At 34.6% G+C, this 17,335-nt stretch overlaps 1 protein-coding gene across 2 annotated transcripts in view; it reads left to right on the forward strand.

Annotated features, from left to right (window-relative positions):
* LOC117177326 (homeobox protein OTX2-A-like) overlaps nucleotides 1–17,335 on the forward strand; it is a 643,707-nt gene that overhangs the window by 369,575 nt on the left and 256,797 nt on the right. The gene's annotated exons all lie outside the window — the stretch shown is intronic.

Here is a 17,335-nt window from a genome sequence, read left to right on the forward strand (position 1 = left end):
CTCACCTCACCTCACCTCACCTCACCTCACCTCACCTCACCTCACCTCACCACACCTCACCTCACGTCACGTCACAATCAATAAAATAAATCAAATCAAACGTTGGTGAAATTAAGGGAAATCCACCGATTAGAACTGTAAGCACTTATAACATTCTATATTATTGTCCATATGATAAATGTGGTAATTTAGAACACAAATTTTTGACGAAATGATTAATTTTTCATTTATCTGTGAAAATTGTAAATCTGGAAAATATTGTAACATCGAAATTTAAAGTCGGATGACTTGATGAAGTTGGAACTTATAAAGAAAATTTGCAGAGGGAAAATTTCTGTCTATCGCAAAAAGAATATTTGTTGTGAAAATTACGAGTTTCGCAACAAAAGGTTTGATTTCTCGGCATTTTAATGGTCTGAGGATCTCGCCAAATCCCGAAAATTTGACAAGTTTTCTTTCTTTCGTTCTCAAATCCTTTAGAAAAAATATATAATAAGTCAGTGCCATACCTATTAAGAAATCTTCCCGGATCGCAGGCACGCTCTATCGCACGCTGCGCGCGCGACTCGGTAATTTCAGCGCCCCTGGGGTGCGCAATGAATTTGCTAATTTCCAATGTTATTTTTACTATGTGAATGTTACAAATACGGTCTACGCAGCAGCCTTACTGTCTTTCAAATTCTAAATTGTCTGGGATGGAGAGTCTAGTTACAACGGCATTTTACGAAACCTTCAGCGTTGTGTTCTATGGGAATTTAAATGATCTCATTTTCCCATTTCCAGACCCCCTATTAGGTACGAAACCAAAAACCTATATTTTATATATTTGAGAATCTTTGAAGTAATGTCAAATTCTTGAATAAAAAAATGTAATTTTTGAATTTCCATTATTTTTTATGCTGTCAAAATTTGTACTTTTGATTTTTAATGCAAATTCAAAAAATTGTCCTGATAATATTGTAGGGCATCCAAAAAGCCACAATTTTCTTTTCTTGACCTTTTTTGACATTGTGAGTTATTTGGCTTAAAGTGTTCATTTTCGTGTTGTTTTTTGTTGTAAATTTCATAATTCTAATAATTTTTGGTTTTATGTAAAATAATCAATTGAGTGCACCAAAGGCTCGTATATACAGATAGACACATTTGTATAAACCTGTTTTTTGGATTCATGGGGTCTCAAAACGTGGAAATTTAACAAAAACTCGGAGAAAACCAATTTTACACAAATCTAATACCTTCTCTGATGAGAATATAAAAATCAAAGTCGGATTTAACTCACACCCGTAATGCAATTCCATGGAACGTTACCGCATCTTTATAATAAAAAATTTGGACGCTTCCATTACACTCTCTTGAATTTGCCTGTAAAAAGGTAGTAACATTTTAATACTCATTTTTATGACTTCATTGCAGAAATTTTATACTTAAATCACGTGTAATATTAATACGTGTTATGTTACATTTCAAAGAAAAGATTCTACCGTTTTTGCGAATATGGCGTGTACGTAATCTCGTGAGCTCACAGTAACTGCAACTGTGCTGCATAAAGAGCTGGAGATATATAACTCTGACTATGTTCAGATTTCTCAGCAGTTTATGCAGCCCAGCTTTTATTATTATTGTTATAATTATTTGATTAGATTTAATTGAATTAATACAATCATTTAATTATTTTCTTATCATTGCTCATTGCTCATTGCATCATTGCATCATTGCATCCAATGCAGCGGTGCTGCCTCACTTTCTCGCCACTGAGATTATTCGCCAAGGATGTAAGTATCACTATTAAAGATTTCTTTTGAAATTATACGAAACCATTAGTGAACGTTTTTTGCAGTTACATCTTTCGTAAAATTACGAAACAGTTCGTAATTTTCAGTAGCTTTAACGGCACCATCTTTCAGTTACATGAGCAATACATGTAGAAAAAAACTTAAAAAGTACGTGACCTATTCTTTGTCCGTACTGCGACTTAGGGGAAAACGGCGCTGTCCTTCCGAGTAGTAACGCAGGGATCCAAGTCACACCGAGTAGTTTCGTAATTTCACAAAGTATTTGCGTACTTTGCTTACAAACTTCATAAATTGACGTAAAATTGATGAATTCACGAAAATTTTATCTTAATCCCGCATTCAGTAATAGATAATTAGAAAACTCAGTTCTTTTTGCTTCTCAAACGTTTCGTGAATTTCCGAAAAATTTGAACAGTGAATGCTTCAATTTAATACCGCTAATTAATTGGCTTGGCGACCGCGATCTGCTAATTTCCATGTGAGTTGATATCAACATATGGCTATGAACAGCCATATACTGTTCATAATATCGAGCGGGTCGCTCAGGTAAATCCAACATGAACTAAATTTAATCACATTATTAAGTTCATATTATTGGAAATTGATATTTATTACATTCTGGCACTCTGACAAACAAATTTAAACGACACATATAAACGAGGTTACGACAGTACGAAAAGCTGATTATTATATCATAAATTCTTCACTCTATAAACCATGTATTTCCTTCTGTTTTTACGAACAGGATGACTGCAGAGTACAATCTCAATGGAACGGCATATGTTAAAGGGCAAGATGCCAGCATCCTGCGTCGACGCAAGGCTTAAGGGGGTTTATTATAGTACTTAGAAGGAATGTAAGATTTTTTCCGCAATTAAACATTTTTTGCTGATTTCTTACATACGTCATCTAAATATTAGTTCTTCGGATAGGACGAAGCCGGTTTTTAGATAAAATGTTTATATTTTGTTTAATAATGAAATTGGAGAGTAAAATAGAGAAAAATTGCAGTGACACTCAGTATAGCCGTATGTACATTCTCGAGGTACTCACCATCGATCCTCGTAAAACTCACGAGGCAGACTCCCTGGAGCGCAGCGAATTGTTCGTAAATCATGACTCTTTTATTCTTATGAGATGCAGACCAGTTGAAAAACTGAAATCAGGAACGTTTGGCTTAATTCAATTGTAATAAGCAGAATTAGTTTATTGGCACAACTTAAATAAATTGAAAAAAAGAATCATAAAAATTGAAAATTTAATTGAAAAGCACTAATTAGGAAGACTAAATGAATTATCACTTTTCTAGTTAATCTTGTAAGAAAATCTTACAGAAGCAGTTAGTAAACGACTTCGCTCGATAAAAATTATCATTTTCATTTCGTGCACTTAAACTTCAAATAATGAGCATTGTGATAACATGAAGATGTTCATATTTAATTCAAACAAAAAGTGAGGGTGCGCGGAAAATACTTTATCCAAGTACAAACGGGCGAAAAATTCCAGGAGTTCCGGACTTCTCGGATGCGCCCTCTAGTAGCACGATATTAGTAGATGTACAGGGCGGGTTCTAACGCAAGATTCCTACCTTACCGGCATCGAGAAGCTTCGACCTGTAGTGGTTCGTGTCCGTGCTAAATTTTCTGGAAAAAAGGGTTCGTGTCCGTGCAAAGATTTGAGATCTTTCTCGAAGGATCCTGATGACGTCACGATTACGCAATAGTCTGTAGCCAAATTCATGTAAACCGGTTCAAGGTTATCATGTGCATGTGTCAAGGTTAAATGAGAAAAACAAGGATGATTTATTTCTTCTTTTGAGATAAGATGTTTGCTTAATGCGTAAAAGATGCAGGTGGACAGATGAAATTTGATATGAGGGTTATGGCATGGCATCCTGTTATGCTTATTAAGTTTGATTTGAAAATTCCTGATAGATGATGGTTTAAGTAAAAGTTTCTGCCCGTGAAAAACATTCTTCTGCAGTCTAGAATCTTCGAGAAAATAATTAGAATTAAAAAAGTATATCTATAAAGTTAATTTAAGGTAAGAAAGGAATAAAAAATAATTTCTTATGGTAGGTCATATACTCAGGGATGCTTGTCGCTTTATTCTAGTATCAAGTAGCGAGCGCGGACCATAGATAACAGCTACACGCGTTTAAACTCGCAGAAGCATTGATACATCAGCAGTCTGAGGCTGCCCACTTACCATTATTCTATGCTATCGTTCTATAGAGAGATCATGTCCTTTTACAGCTCGCAATCGTTCGCTTTCGTATTCATTCTTTTCCATATGCTAGGTCCGTCAACCTATGGACGGGGTATATTTAACAAGATACTGAAAACAATTTCAAGATTCGAGAGAGAAATTATAGACAGCATGAATTCAATTCGAGACCTTTCATGGACGTTTAGTAAATACCAAAAGTACACTGGCCGACGCTTATCGCTCCTTATGTCATGCAACGATATTCGATCTGAGGTCGCATGCTTTTTTATCCACATATACATGCTTGGTTTTCAGCTCTCATTTAGAAAGGTCAGTTTTTTACCTTTTAAATATTAAAGATTTAAACTAAAAGTTTTAAAATGTATCAAATTAATATAATAAAATATTTGAATTTTTTCAATCATCCACTAAGGCTATTATATAATACAGTCTGTAGGAAATCAAGGATGATTTAATTTAGCCTTAAAAGTTTTTCTCTAATGCTGAATCTTCTATAACTAATAACATCAAATTTCTAGTGCACAATTTTTTCGCAAAGAACTTCAGGGTTATTTTCAATGACGCACTACAATTTTGCGATGTTAAAAAATTATATCCGCACGTGTGGATTATAATTTAGAAGGTTTTAGAATATTTTGACAGAGAGGGGATATAATAATATGTAAGGATGGTAAATGATATGCAGCATGTAAAGTTTAGGGAGAAAGAGAGATGGAGCGCTATGTATTAAAAAAATGTTTTTAATCAAAAATAATTTTGTAATATTGCAGAAGGCTTTGTGATTGAGCGACTTGAAAAATACCAACAGATTCTTAAGAGGTCTGAGTATATACAGTTGATCACTGTAACAGATTTTAGAATTTTATATTGATATAGCTAGGATGTCAAATCAACCATTTAAGATGAAAAAAATACAATTTGAAATTGCTTCCTAGAATTCATAAAATAAAATCAGCTCTCTAAATATTAGAGTTTGACTAAGAAACGTTGAAATGTCTTTCACATAATAGAGTAATAATCTAAAAAAGATTCAATTTACCTACTTCAAACGTTAAAATAAGGCAACATAAATAAAAAAAATAATTCAGCAGTATTAAAATGTAATTCAAGGCAACTGTGAATCAAACATTGGAAAAAATGATACATTTGTCACGTGAACATCTACTTTCTGGAACTTTTAAATCCAATTTAATCAAATAGAAATTAAAAAATACAAAAATTAGTATAGGTTATAGAAATCCAGGATGATATATTGCTTTCTAGCTAGCTAATTTAATTCAGAGACCATAGAAATCTACCTTACCGAAGTTCTATAGATGTAGTGGTTTATGCTATGTTTCCAGAATATTCTCAATGACGTCATCGAATTTCTACCACCCAATTTTCTTCGAAAACAGCTTCAAGGTTATTTTTAATGTTGCATTACTTTTTTGCGCTTTTCAATATTATACACCAAACGTGTCGATTATAACAAAGAACCTTCTAGATAATTGGAACAAAGAGAGGGTATAAATAGATAAAGATGGTAAATCATATGCAGCAGGTATAGTTTAGAGAGAAAATGAGATGGAAAGAGAGAGATAGAGAGAGCTATGCATTAGAAAATGTTTTTATTCGACAGTAGATCACTGTAACGGATTTAGAATTTTATATTGATATAGGTAGGATATCAATTCAGCCATTTGAGATGAAGAAAATACAATTAGAAAGTAAAATAAATCAGCTCCATAAATATTAGAGTTGACTAAGAAACGTTGAAATCATCTTTCACATAATAGATGGATCTGCAAACAAAAATTAAATTTACTTACTTCCAACATTAAAGTAAAGCATCATAAATAACAACAATAAATTCGGCAGTATTCAAATTGAATAAAAAAGAAACTGTGAATCAAGCATTGAAAGTGAAGTATTGAATACGTATATTAAAATGCACTATTATGTATAACAACTAAAAATCTTGGTTTTTCATAGAACCAATAGTTTGTTTTAAATCGTAGTTAAGTAAATCCATTTTTAAAGGGGCCAGAATTTCAAGTTAACAGAATAATGAATATATATATATATATATAGTTGATTCAACTATTTCAAATTAGCAAATGCAACTTTCTCGCATTAAAACGAGATCCTTGGTTAACAAAGATTATCATAGAGTGCGCCACAATCAAATACGCTGATTTTGCGTCTAGCTGTAAATAGAGGATGGCTATGAGGAGAAGGAGGATGATACGACAATATTACAGTTCAGCAGTTACTGAAAATTTAGATTTAGATGTAAAAATAAAGGAGCACATTGTCTTCCAAATAACACCAAAAACTAAAGGAACTGTAGGTAGTAATGCCTTGTTTCTAACTACTAGGTGTATCTCCACTCTCGATGCTGCATTCTGCGTTGAGCTGGATAGATCATCATCCTCATATATCAGCTACATTTAAGTCTAAAATCAATATTTAATTTAATAATGCTGCTCGTGTAGTATCAATGATATAAAAGTATGCTGTTATGTAACAGTTGCAAATAATTATTTTTTTTTTAGAACCAACATTTAATTTTTTGTTAAAAAAATCCAGTTAAGCAGCTAGTTATTTCTGATTACCAAAATCATGAACATACTTTTGATTCGACTATGTCAACTTAGTAAAGGAAACTTAGTTTGATTACGAAGAGGTCTTTGGTTATGAAGATTATGATGCAGTGCACCACCACCAGGTACGCTGCTTTTCATATAGTTCTAACCACACTTGATATGTTACATCTTGATTTTTCCTAAATCAAGATAAGTAAATTTTCGAAAATGTATGTGGAAGAATGAGAAAGAATAGAGGTGGGGGGCAGGAGGAGGAGGAGAACATTCAGTAATGATGTATTTAAGACAAGTAGTTGTGTGACATTTCTACGTGCAAATAAAAGAAGCGCAACATCTTTAAAATAACAACAACAACAAAACTTAATGAAACTGTAGGTAACATCGTGTTTGCGTACTAAGTGTAATTGATGTTACCCATAGGAACTATGGGTAACATCACAACATATGGGTACTATCGCACTCTGCGATGAGCTTGAAGAATCCATTTAAAAATAGATAAGGATTTCTTATTAATAGAATCGTGAACATACTTTTGTCTCATCTATGTCAACTTCGTAAATGAAAATTTAGTTTAATTAACAAGAGATCTTTGGTTTACAGAGATATATCATAGAGAGCATCACAATCAGATTTGCTGCTTTTCTTATAGTTGTAACCACGCTTTTTCTCCTGTTGAATCTTTAACTATACTAAATCAAGTTAAATAAGCTCTTAAAATATATGTAGAAGAATCAGAAAATAATATAGGGGTTGAGAAGGATATGATAATGATTTAGAGTATGTAAATAGGTTCTGAAAATATTAGATGGAATGATGACTTACACTAAATCTTCGCTTTTATAAGCTGATTTCCTAAACTACAATTAATTCAGGTGAAGGAATCAATAAATACACATACATTTTGAAAATTGAATTTATTTAACTTATTTCGTTACAATAAGTGTATAAAAATTATCTATAGAATTTTAAAACTTATTGCTTACTTTGTACAGTGTTGGTTTCGTTCCATCAATGTTAAAAAAAATTAATCACAAGGAATCTTGAATAAATAATTTCGTGTACATTATTGACGTTTCCAGCTAGTTGATCTATTAAAAGAAAGCGCAATCGATCCACAAACTTATTGGGATCTTCCCAGGCATTTAACATTTTAGATTTTGCTTTTATTTTATATTCTAAGGAAAGGTTACTTTCACCATCATCTTCCTCCTCATCATAGTCATTATCATGTTCATTAATATCCTAATCAGCAGCATCGTTTTTTATTACGTATGAAGAGCCGTGATATTGGCCAAATTCTTCTTCTGGCTCTAATTTTTGCTTCTTCACAAGTGTTTCCCCTTCATCTTTAGACTTATGAGTTATGCATGATAGATTCCTCAGTGGAGAGAATTGTGGTTTCCATGCTTTCTGAATAGTTTGTTTCTGGTCCAGTTTGAAAATCTTATAGCTTAAAATAAAAAGATACATGCAGTTAACATTAACCAATATGACGATCATGATTATGATTCTTATGACTCATTACACATCGCAGTCTAGGACATCATTTCATTTCATTGAATAAATCACACATTTTCCACTCTTCCAAACGAGAATTTTCAATAAACCTCAAAATCAAAACCATATAAGTAACGGAGCATAAAAAGAGAGAGCGAGAGAGTGATATTTGAAGACTTATAGATATTAGTGAGAACAAATCGCAAGAATAGATATTAATCAACACTTTAAATTTAACACATAGCGCGCAGTATTAAATGTGAGTACACTATGCTAGATATGAGGTATTAAGTTTTGCAGAGCAAGATTGAACACAGGATTCAAGATAAGAATTAATAGATCCCTTATTATACTCAAAACCTCGCATCCACACCTTAGGTATCAGATCCGCGGGGAATACACTCATCGTATGTCCTCGTATTACTTGGAGTGATTTAAGTATTCGAATCCTGTTGTCTCTGTTTCCAGGACTTCCAAGTCGGAGCAGTACCGGTACAGTATTAGAAACCTTTAGTCTTGATCTGATTTATTTTTTAAGCGGAAATTTGTATGTTGTCAGTGATCCTGCTCAATGTCACCGTCGTCGAAAGAGTCCTGATTTGAGAGCACTCACTTGTTTTGAGTGTACTCGGACTGCGACGAGTGAAATTACAAAGAGATATTTCTTCTTGTCTTCGCTTTTAAAACCAGATTTTAGCTTAATTGCGTTATTGAAAACACATGTAAAAATGTACTTCTTTAAAGCCTTGATCAATACAGTAATGTTTATTGGAGTCCAGTTTTTAAAAAGAAGAACAAGTTAATTCTTCTACTTTTGTAATCTGTCTGCTTATGATATCTTGTAAAAGTGCAGCTTTTTCCATTCCTCTGGTATATATCTAAACAGCTTATTTTGTGATATCACGCAGACTTGAATACAAATATTTCACATAAAAAAAGTTTACTGATGATAAGTTTGACGAAGAAGACGACGGTGCAAAAGAGTAGCGTGCCGTGCATAAACGAGAAACCAAGTTCGAAATCAAGCTACTTGTAAGACTACTTTGAACGAAATAAAAGATGGCGTGTAGGCTGAAAAAAATATGCTCATATGATGACATATGTGAAAGGTTTTTTCTCACCTTTTTTTCAATGTTTACACAGCTGAATTTTATGAGATAACGACGAGAGTGTAAAAAAATAAATCATTTCCTGTCCAAGCTTTTCCTAAGAAAACACAAGTGTACTTCCATGCTTTAAGAGATTCCAGTGAGAATAACAATTTGTAGAAAGATCAAGGGTAAGATCAAAAAGAAAAAGACAGAAATCTTCCGAGTAATCATGTCTATCGGTATTATTACCCTCATTTAAAAAGTGAATACCGTGTAACGCTACTTTTTCAAATAATAGAAAAATTATATTTAATGTTCTCTTTGTAGCGCACATGGCACCAGTTTAATTGAAGCAAGTAAGAACCGATAAAGTTACACGGAATCTATATTCTAAACGGGAAAGGGAACCTCACCGAACTCTAAGCGTTGCATGCTAAACACAAAATAAATTATTAAACCTCTCCAGCTCTGAACAAAAGGTCAAACGTTGACTTAAAACTCGCGATGTTAAAAAAAAAAAGAAAAGATAAACTATATCCCAAATATAAGATGTTCTAAAATGTACAAAAATATCTCGAGCGCAGCCATAACGACAAAGATAACAAAAAAATATCAGAGGCACACAACTAGTTAAAAGAGAACCCAAAATAACAAAAGCACCAAATTTTTGTCGACAAATCTGTTAGATTAGCCTATATTTGGCGATAAAACACTAAACCAAAGAAAGCAGGGTATCAAAAACACATTAAATTGGAATATTCGGCATTCAACAAAATGAAGAATAGGACCGCCAACGAATTAAGTCGACATTTCGGCACTGAGAAAACGGAAGAAGGGGATCTAAAACATATTAATTCAATACTTTGGCACTAAACAAAAAGGCTATGTAATCAACAACATATTAATTCAGGCGATTCGGCACTCCGGAATATTAAAAAAGTTCTGCACACATGTTCGCTGATTCACAATTTAACTAATCCACTAATTACAAATATTTGTTTCTATTTAATACAATAATATTAGCTAATTTAGCTAATGAGTCGAGTGGACATTCGAAAAATGCGAAAAACAGTGCAAAAAAATCACTTGGCTAGGCTATTGAAAAAATTTGGCGTCCTACCTTATTTAATCTGCTGGGCACAACTTCCACAGGTGTTCACACTGAGAGTTTACAAAGCTTAGAGAACGACTCCCGTGCTTACCCTCGTATTACAGGAAGTTAGTAGTCACGTGATTCGGGGGAAAGGCGGGCAGGCGCAAAATTATTTTCCTAATTCGCACTGTCAGGAGGAAGACGAGTGTTGGAAACTGCTTTCTATTCATCCATTCTATCGTCCTTTTTTATATTCTCCAGTCCTTATCCACTTCTTATTATTAGGCTTGAGTTTGCTTGTTGTTCTACCTTGCATATCTGGCAGATTGCTCAAGCCTTCACATAGTTTCTCATATCTCTAAAATAACCGCGTCAGTAATATTTAGAGGAGACAGGCATACCAGTTTTGTATGTACCCAGTGGCCAGATTGTGGTTGGTTGTGAGCCTCGGAAATCACGTATTTCTTTTCGCCGTCTTCAAGTACCAATTTCCACTTGCTAAGGTCCTCAACAAAATCAGCAACAAGGGGGTTCGGTCGGTGGGTATATAATTTCTCATCGAAGAATTTTCATCGGGAAAATCTGACACGGCAATCATATACGGCCGCGAATCGTCGGGAATACCAGAAGGGGATGGCTTCTCTAATCCATGATATTTCTTTGGGGGGTTGGGTCTCACACATACGGGATAGGGGATCTGGGAGCTGGCGGGAAGAATCTTTTCTTTGAATAATGTCCGAGTCATATTCTAGCACAGATAACGACCATCTGGCCAAGCGACCGGTAGGGTTTTTTAGGTTATGTAACCAAAGAAGGCTACTGTGAACTGTAATCAAGGTGAATTTATAACCCTCTAGATAAGGTCTATATATTCTAATATACCATACCATCACGAGTCATTCTTTTTTGGTCATCAAATATTTTTGTTCAGCATCGGTTAGCGTTCAACTAGCATATGAGATTGCGCTTTCTTGAACCTCAACTGTTTGTGTGAGAGCGGCTCTTAATTCAGTATTGCTAGCATCCATTTGCAACGGAAGAGGGACCTGTAAATTGGGGTACGTTAAAACGGGGACTTTGGATAAACGTTGCTTGATTTTCTCAAAAGCCGTTTGTTGTTCTTCTCCCCAAATCCAACGCTGCTTTTTCTTAAGTAGAATTGACAGGGGACCAGCTAAGGTCCTGTAATTTCTATTAAATCTACGGTACCACCACAACATTACAAAAAATCTTCGTGGTGTTTTTATGTCTTTAGTGGCGGGATATTTCAAAATTGGATCGATTTCATCTGGCTCGGTCTGTAAGCCATTTTCGTTTTCTAGTAAGCCCAAATAGTGCACTTGTGGACAGCAGAACTCGCTTTTGTCTAGTTTAATTTCCAGGTGAGCATATTTTACTCTAGTCAAGACTTTAGAGACCTATTGGAGGTGTTAATCAAAGGTATTTGTAACAATGATTACATCATCTAGATAAACAGAACGTAAATTTCCATCTCGGGGCCTATTAATTCATATAACAGACGTTGGAAGCTCGGGGGGAATGTATGTTTGTCGAGGGGAATTTGGTGATAAGCTTTGCGTAGATTTATTTTCGAGACGAAAGTTGCGTTTCGCATTTTATACAGAAGACCGGTCACTTGTGGCAAGGGGTAGGCGTCTTTTTCATTACCGCGTTTACATTATCGACATATTATCGACTTCTTTCACAATAATTTTCATGATTTTAGGTAATTTCAAGTAGTGACGCTGTTTTATAGGTGGTTGGCTCTCTACGTCTATAATATGTTAAGTCAGATTATACTATAACCTATGCTCTCCAAGCGGTTCAAGTAGTTTTCGTTTTAGGAACGTTTGTAGTTTAATATATTCCTGTACCGTAGGCTTTCTAAGGCAACAACACGTTTCAAAAGGTCCTATTTGAATTGCATAAGAGTAAATATCATTTGTTTTATTTTTTAAATTCCATTTACGATCTTCGAAATCTGCATTAAATCGGAACATTTTTTCAAAAGTCCAGGCCAATTTCTGAAGCGACAGGTAAAAATTTCAGTTATCTAATTCTATTTGATTTTTCTTGATCGTGGAGTTTGACCAGAGTTACGATCTCTTGGGAAACAAACTCTATCTGACTGTTAGGTGCCTGGACTCGACACATTTTATAGATGGTCTTCAAATGTAACTATTTTATTACTTCTAAGTCATCCAAACCTTTGAACGAGCGTAAAGCACCACTTTCTACAAAGGCTTTGATTGAATTTCCTTGGATTTCAATACTCAGATACATTGAGGGCTGAGGGCCGAAGGGGGCTAAAGATCGATGAGGGAATTTTGAATGATTTTAAATAGGAATAGAGGTTGTAGAATATGATTTATCATCAGGGATCTCCTTGGGGTTCTAATGGAGTTGTAAATTAGGGTTAATTTCCTGGAGGTTATAATAATAGGTTTCGCAAAGGGATAGGAAGGTGACAGCGATAGGGTCTGATAAAGTGGCATTTGGGGTATACACGATAGGCTGAGGGTTTAAAGAAGTAGTAATCTGTACAAAGATCGGCATGTCGGCATTGTCCTGAAGTATTATTTCCTAAGTTCAGAGGTTTATGTTCAGAAAAATTAATGGGTTCTGTACTTCAAGATATTTCAAAAAAAGGTTATTCGGATGGATCGTAGGCAGTAGAGGGTTTTTACCTTTGAATCTAATAGTGGAGACTTTGAAGGCTAATTCTAGCTTTTCTGCTTTGATGAAAATTCTATTTTTATAGATACAGAGGGTCAAGTCATAGTCTTTAAGGGTGTAGTCTCCTTGGAAATCTGAAAAGTCTATTTCCCGATTTATTTATTCAATTTCGGATAGTTCTAAAGTTTGTGTCTATTCTTTTTGATTTTTCGGGTTTCAATTTTTGGGAGGGCTCCTTTTGTTTTCCCAGAGGTATGTTCACCCTATAACGTACTCCAGGTTTTAATTTTCCGAACATCTTGGACATTCCGATTTATAGGTATCTCTTCTGCCGCAGACAAAGCAGAATATCTTCCTAGGCTGTTTACATTCGTTAAATCGGTTAACCCCTTCATTAAAATTTCAACACTTGGTGGCAATATCAATTGTAAAGTGAAGAGAGTTCTTGTCAGAAGGAGTTGTAAGGGGTTGGGGTGTGTTGGTTTTCGAAGGGGTACTTTTTAAGTCAATATGAAGAGGACTGGTGGGGTTTTTAGGGGGGTGGGGTTGGCTTTTCTTCTGCTCTCTGTTGTCGTTTTCTATGGACAAATAGACTAGATCAAATGGTTCCTCGTGGGAGAATATTTCAGCTGGCTTATCTTCTAAGAACGCAATTCTCTCGCCCAGCGTGTCAAATCTATCTCTACCCTGTCGCTGACGTAATTTCTTTGGGGCATAACACTTGTATGATACTAGTCATCCATCCTAGTTTCATGTTCCTGACCGTCATAATGATCATTTTCTGTTTGACGAATACTTCTATTCACCGCCGTGAATTTATTTCGTGTACTCAATTCACTATCAGGATTGGCAATCGCTTCAATAGCTGAAGGGGGGAGGGGTCCGTCTATATAGCAGTACTGGGTCTTTATACACTTAGTTTTCGTGGAGGGATTTTACCAAACCTGGAGGAGTGGAACGGGTTACTTCCAGCCGATCGTTGTTTTCGCGTGGAAGGATGTGAGACAGTGTAAAAGGGTCTCTGGGGTCCCTACCACGTCTAACGGCTCTTACAAATCGCTCACGCAGGGTTGCAAAGTTTTCTTTAAGAAAAAAAATGCTTTCCTCCAATTCGACCTGTAGTTCCTCCTTACTGAAGTTGTAACTCCAGGAAGTTATTTGATTATCTCCCTCCATAGTTACTTTGAGTCTCAAAAGAACTATCTGTCTATCAGGGGAATCTGTCATCGTAATTATCCCCTCGTAGAGAAATAGCTGTCAAACGTAAACTGTGAAATTCATGTAAATAACCCGGAGAGCCTGCTGTCAAATTAATCGCCGCGATATCCACTTAAATTTGAAAATAGGGGAGATAAGATCGCTAATTGGGTACTTGAAGACTCCATTCGAAAATATTATCTTTAAACAACATCATATATTTTTAAATGTTTGAAATTGGGGGGATGAGTTTCAGGCTAAACACAAAAGAATCTAGGTAACCTCACCAGCTCTGATCAAAAGAGCAGATCTGAACTTAAAATTCGCAATATTAAAAATAAAGATAAAAGGCACGAAACTAGTTAAAAGAGAAACCAAAATTAGGGTCGACAAACCTGTTCACTCAAGTCTGAACTTAAACCATAGAAGGGAGGGGGGACGTAATTACATAGCTCATGTTTTAAATAAAATTCTTAACATCAGTTTGTTCCAAATTGAACAAAGTCTAATTCAATTACATACAGAACTTTGAAATAGAAAACAATATGATCAATATAATACGTGATTCCAGAATTCTGACACTACCGAAACTCGGGGTCCGTTATTCACCGCAGAATTTTAAAATATATATCAAGAGGGTCAAAAAGGGAAGAAACACATGCCACTAAAATACGTCCAAAATAAGGTATAAATATCTAGAATAATGCAGATACATGTACAATAATATGACAGATAAAAGAATTCACTAGATCGCAGAAGGAATTTCGAAAATAGATATAATAGGTGCTCTCACAAGTTAATGACCCAAAACTAGGCGAGTAATAAAAAAAAGGTTACCAATATTAGAGTCAAGAAGAAGAGACTATAAAAATAGCCTCGCGAATATGAGATTGGCTGCGAAGTCGCCGGAATTGCCGAAAAGATAATGTCCAAAGAATTTCAAAAGCTATAGTGGGGATGACGCGATAAAAGTCGTAGAATGAGCCTCGTGACTCGGGGTATAGCTGTTCAAGTAGCAGTAATTGTCTAAATGATAATTCTAAAAGAATCACAAGAGATATAGTGGGGATAATGCGTTAAAAGATCATAGAAAACGTCTGCTGACTTGGGACTTAGTTTCTGCGGTTGCCGGAGTATTCTAAAGAGAAATTCCCCAATAATGCGATAACAGTCGTAAAATGAGCCTCGTGATCCGTGGTATAGCTGCTAATGTAGTAGGAATTGTCTGAATGGTATTTTTAAAAGAATTCCAAGAGATATAGTGGAAATAATCCGATAAAAGTCGTAAAATAAGACTGAGTTGAGAATAAAATCACAAATAAAATATTTACTTACCAGGGGACGAGAGTATAGCGGGTTATTTTACGGAGTTATTTCCGGGGGGTCACAATTCGATACTGAAACCCACCAACAGAGGTCATAAAAAATATGCCAAATTAAGGGGTGAAAGATTGCGGCGAAAATTCCTATTAAGCGATAAGGCACTCACAAAAAAAGGGAAGGAATGGTCTCACACATATTAGTTATATTTATATGTATACTAAAAAAAAATAGTGTATGAAACGTCACCTATATATTATATTTGGGAATTCGACACTAAACCAATGAAAGAAGGGGATCGAAAACATTAATTCAGACGATTCGGCGCTGAACAACAGAAAAAATGGAATCGCGAACAAATTCAATCGACACTTCGGAACTTAGCTAAAGCGAGAATATGATCGAAAACATATTAATTCAACATTTCGGCACTAAACAAAATGGATAGGGGATCTACAACATATTAATTTAATCCTAAGGTCCAGGTAATAGTTTGTAGCTACGCTGATAACCTGTCTCTCTAGAAGAGATTATATCTTCTTTTCAGTATTTTCTGTTTCTGACAATCTCTTTGGACATGCCAGTTTTACGAAGGATCATGGCATATCGCTCTCGCCCCACTGGTTTTAACTTTTATCTCAACCTCAATGCATTGCTTATTAGATTACTAATATTTGCATTTTTTACAAATTTACCATCTATAAAGAGAGAGAGCCATGTAAATCCCATTTTACACGCTTTTGCATATCTGGTTCACAAAATCTTTAAAGTAAAACAATTCCTTTATTTTTGAAAGTTTTTGGTATAGTAGCAATAACATCATCAGTATTGTTTAAATAATCTTTTCCCTCCTGATCATTATTATAATTAAAAATACTTAAATCGCCTGTATTTTTATCACTCTGATTATCTAGCTCTTTATTCATTTTTTCATACTTCCATGTTTCCCGGTTAAAAGTAAAAATGTTTGTCAAACTTGTTAAAATATTGTCCATTTTCCATACTCCATTCTGAACATTAAGAAAGAATTCGTTTAAAATGTGTATCACACATAACATTGATATGAATTGAAATTGTTTGACAAAACAGGTTTTCCCGCAACCACTTGGCCCGCACACAATACTAGTGAAAGGATGTTACCAACGAGAGTCCATTTTCTATACTGATATATAATTCACTATAGTTTATCATTAATTTTAAAATGACAGAGATGAAGAAAATTTATTTTCTGAAAAACTAATCAGCTTGTAAGGGTGGACAGTGTGAATCCTATATAAGCTTTTTTCGGTTTATCATCATTCAATCTCACGCGTTGTGTCACACGCGCCGGCCGATGGTGTGAGATTATAATTTTCATTAAATCAAACATTTAATATCTCACAAAATAGAAGAAATTAAAAGAAAGAGCGTACCATTTACAGTATTATGACTCCTTCCAATAACATGCGCGTGTGTCACACGCGTCGGCCGATGGTGTGAAATTATAATTTTTATTTAACTCAACATTTAATATCTCACGAAACAACAGAAATGAAAAGAAAGAACGTAGAGTTTATCGTATTATGACTCCTTCCAATAACTTTTTAATTGGAAAACTAAAAGTCTTTACACCCCATTGCAATATGCTATTTGATTTTATCTGAGTTAGGATCTTAATCTTATATACTTTAAAAGGCAATGAAGGTTAAGGAAAATAGAAAAATATCAAATTAACTAAAAGCATTTTTTATTTTAATTTCAGAAAAATGGTGGCAGATAACAGTTTTAAAATTTTCTCTGTAAACCTTTGTAATATTTCCATTTAAAATGGATACACATTTTCTCCTATATTATTACATATTACGCACTCAT

The sequence above is a fragment of the Belonocnema kinseyi genome, chromosome 7 (genome assembly GCF_010883055.1).
Source record: "Belonocnema kinseyi isolate 2016_QV_RU_SX_M_011 chromosome 7, B_treatae_v1, whole genome shotgun sequence".
Taxonomy (NCBI): domain Eukaryota; kingdom Metazoa; phylum Arthropoda; class Insecta; order Hymenoptera; family Cynipidae; genus Belonocnema; species Belonocnema kinseyi.